This window comes from Oncorhynchus masou, unplaced genomic scaffold (assembly GCF_036934945.1).
Source record: "Oncorhynchus masou masou isolate Uvic2021 unplaced genomic scaffold, UVic_Omas_1.1 unplaced_scaffold_15154, whole genome shotgun sequence".
Lineage (NCBI taxonomy): Eukaryota > Metazoa > Chordata > Actinopteri > Salmoniformes > Salmonidae > Oncorhynchus > Oncorhynchus masou.
In genome coordinates, this window is record NW_027005176.1 from 1 (window position 1) to 4,267 (window position 4,267).

The 4,267-nt window shown below is 42.3% G+C and overlaps 1 pseudogene; it reads right to left on the reverse strand.

The window, feature by feature from the left end:
• Positions 1-1,937: 1,937 nt before the first annotated feature.
• On the reverse strand, positions 1,938-3,283 carry LOC135531106 (interferon regulatory factor 2-binding protein 2-A-like; annotated as a pseudogene).
• Between the last annotated feature and the right edge of the window lie 984 nt (positions 3,284-4,267).

Sequence of the window (4,267 nt, forward strand, 5' to 3'; positions counted from 1 at the left end):
ACAACATGGACAGATGATGGTCATGAAGAAGGGTTAGTTAGAGACAACATGGACAGATGGTCGTGAAGAAGGCTGAGTTAGAGACAACATGGACAGATTGTCATGAAGAAGGCTGAGTTAGAGACAACATGGACAGATGATGGTCATGAAGAAGGCTGAGAAAGAGAGACAACATGGACAGACGATGGTCATGAAGAAGGCTGAGTTATAGACAACATGGACAGATGGTCACAAAGAAGGCTGAGTTAGATAGACAACATGGACAGATGATGGTCATGAAGAAGGCTGAGTTAGAGACAACATGGACAGATGGTCACAAAGAAGGCTGAGTTAGATAGACAACATGGACAGATGATCATGAAGAAGGCTGAGTTAGAGACAACATGGACAGATGGTCATGAAGAAGGCTGAGTTAGATAGACAACATGGACAGATGGTCATGAAGAAGGCTGAGTTAGAGACAACATGGACAGATGGTCATAAAGAAGGGTTAGTTAGAGACAACATGGACGGATGGTCATGAAGAAGGCTGAGTTAGAGACAACATGGACAGATGGTCATGAAGAAGGCTGAGTTAGAGACAACATGGACAGACGGTCATGAAGAAGGCTGAGTTAGAGACAACATGGACAGATGATGATTAATACTGAGAAGAAAAAAGAATGATGCACAATAATAAAAGCAAATTATACACTAATAAATACATAATCCCAAATTATATACTAATAAATACATAATCCCAAATTATATACTAATAAATACATAATCCCAAATTATATACTAATAAATACATAATCCCAAATTATATACTAATAAATACACAATCCCAAATTGTACACTAATAAATAGACAATCCCAAATGATATACTAATAAATACAGAATCCCAAAGTATATACTGTACTAATAAATACATTATCCCAAATCATATACTAATAAATGCATAATCCCAAATTATACACTAATAAATACATAATCCCAAATTATACACTAATAAATACACAATCCCAAAGTATATACTGTACTAATAAATACATTATCCCAAATCATATACTAATAAATGCATAATCCCAAATTATATACTAATAAATACATAATCCCAAATTATACACTAATAAATACATAATCCCAAAAGGCACTATTTTAAGCATGACATGTGGGAGTGTTTGTGTCATTACAAAAATGCTAATCTGGTGTAAATCTATTTGGTTTGAAGTGTGCTTGTATGTAACAGAGGGTTTAAACTGTGTAGTGCTCTCCATATGCACTTTATTCAGCATGGTACCCTCTGCTACATAGTCTAGACTACATGTTTACAGCTCAATAAAAATACATGTTGCGTTTTCTCACGACTCAACCAGACACGTCATGCATAATATGCATATGGGGATAATTTAAGTCAACTCTTTGCTCGGCATACCATTCAAATGAAATAGATTTGTCAGATTTGCATTTTTTTTCTCGTGACAAACATACCCACAACAAATCCTGATTTGAAGTGCATATGTAGAGTACTTCACAGGTTAACCCCTTTGTACATACTAACACTTTAAACCAAATATAGATTTACACCAGATTAGCATTTCTTTGCAATGACACAAACACTCCCACAAGTCATGCTTAAAAAGTGCCTTTTGTGATTATGTATTTATTAGTTTATAATTTGCTATTGTTAAGAAAAAAAAAAGCAAATCTGACAAATCTTTTTCATTTGAATGGTATGCACAGCAAAGAGTTGACATTAAATGATCTCCCTGTGCATATTATGCATGACTTGTCTGTTTGAGTCGTGACAAAACACAACATTTATTTTTATTGAACTGTAAACATGTAGTCTAGACTATGTAGCAGAGGGTAAATATGCAGAATGGTCCACTGTACTGCTCTATTCATATGGAAAAAACAACCCCATACATCCAGCCATCCAGCCAGTACCAACCTGATTTGGAAGCAGCTCCGTTCTGTTGTTGCTCATAGCCAATCACCCTCTGTTGCATGGCTGCATGATCCTTCTTGAACCGGCTGTCGAAAGTATGGAGAACCATCAAGTCCCTGACCGTTTTCCCCTTGTTCGTCCACTCATCCGACCGGGCTTTGTGATGCTCTATCTCCGGTGTCAAGCTGTCAGGTATGTGCTGCTTATCCTTCTCGTGCTGGTCACTACAGGAGACCGAGACTAACTGTTTACCGCCGCCGTGCTCGTTGGGGCTACCTGCAATCAAACCGGACCCCGGGTGCCCCATCGCCATCGGACACACGGTTCTGCCGTTACCTACGTGTAACAAGGACATGTTCCCGTTCACCAGAGGAACGAGATTTGGAGGAACCGTGTTATTCCTTCGCGGGTTGGGGCTCTGCCGGTTGAGCTCGTGTGAGTCGTCCGGTTTAGGAAATCCATTAGGTACCGGAATTCCGTTAGCCTGTCTCCCAGACTGGTACTCCGGTCCCATCCGCAGTGGACGGTCCAAGGTGGAGAGGGGTAGCGGTCTAGGGGCTGTGACGGCCGGGACCCGGGGTCTCCTCCAGACCCGTGGTGGTTAGACTGGATCTCTTTCCCGGATAGCTGCTGCTGTTTCCCCGGTCCCGGAGACCTCCCCTCCTGGAAGCCGTGAGCCCGCTTCAGCTGCCGGGCTGTCTCAATCACAAACTCGATCCGGTCCGCTCCTTCGTAGTTAACACATCCCCTGCAGATGGGTTCGGTAAAATCCCAGATCATAGCCCAGGGCATGCGGGGCAGGTCGCATAAATAACAGGACTGTCTACGAGAGGCAGCTACCACCGCAGACGACATGGCTTCCCTTTCACCGAAAAACGGAGTTTAAATCTCTCTCTCAAACCAGGTCTCTGTGATAGAATCTATCCAATACGTTCAAGAAACTAGTTCCTTCCGTTTCTCTAAAAAGAAAACGTGTCCTCTCCTCTCCCCGTCTGTCTCCGGACTACAGCAACATACATAGTTCATAACAGCAGAGTAGAATGTTCTTTACTACGTCGTACGTGTGACCTGTCTCTGTCACTGCCTAGTCTACTACTGCCTCCGCTCAGCCCAGTCTCGATGTAGAGCAGGGACGTGTCAGCTCAGCTCCAAGGCAGCGATGTCTCTGGAAACGGTGCTTCCAGCTTGAATATTCTATTGACTTGACTCTTCTACGCCAGTCCTCTTCATGCTCTGAAGCCAGCTTCTCTATTGAACCACTTCTTGAACATTTTGAAAGAAGCTAACAGCAGCCAGACACTCTGGGGTGGGAGAGAAGAGAACGTGTTATATTGCCTTCTGCTGCAAGCAAAGCCATGGGAAGTAGGGTGCTGAGTGTGCTGCAGCACCCCCTGTTAAAATGACATAAAACAATTTTATATATATATATATATATATATATATATATATATTTGTTAACATTCAAATATTATTTCCCCCCACATCTTACATGTTTTATTTGATTTATTTAACCTTTATTTAATGGCTGCAAGATTGAAACAGAAAATATATCCACATAAGTATCCTCTTTTGTAAGGGATGGTTGTAACACTTGTTGCATTTTTGTCAATTTCTCAGAGATTGTACATTTAAAATGTGATACGAACAACTAAATCTGTCTGCTACAATTTGGTATTATCTCTCTAAATCACCCAGACAAGGTGTGACTTTGTCTCAAATACAAGGAGTAAAATGTTAGTTGTAACAGGGCTTGAACAGGGCTTGAACAGAGCTTGAACAGGGCTTGAACAGGGCTTGAGCAGGGTTTGAACAGGGCTTGAACAGGGCTTGAGCAGGGTTTGAACAGGGCTTGAGCAGAGCTTGAGCAGAGCTTGAACAGGGCTTGAACAGAGCTTGAGCAGGGTTTGAACAGGGATTGAGCAGGGCTTGAACATGGCTTGAGCAGGGCTTGAACATGACTTGAACGGGGCTTGAGCAGGGCTTGAACAGGGCTTGAGCAGGGCTTGAAGATGGATTGGGCAGGGCTTGGAATGAACTGCAGCAGTCTGAAGATAAGGCATGAGAACAGAATAACAGTGCCATATTTAACATAAAATGTTTATTGTTTTTCCTCTCCAAAATCTAGTTAGCATAATAATACAAATCCCATAGGAATCATTCTGTTTAAGATAGAGATATCTGTTTGAATGGGCTCAATCCACTGCATCCACAACGGTGGCCCTGCCCATCTGTGGTGGAAGGTGGCCTAGCAACAGCGGTGTTTGTCAGACCATAAGACGCCCATCTGCGGTGGAAGGTGGCCGAGCAACAGCGGTGTTTGTCAGACCATAAGA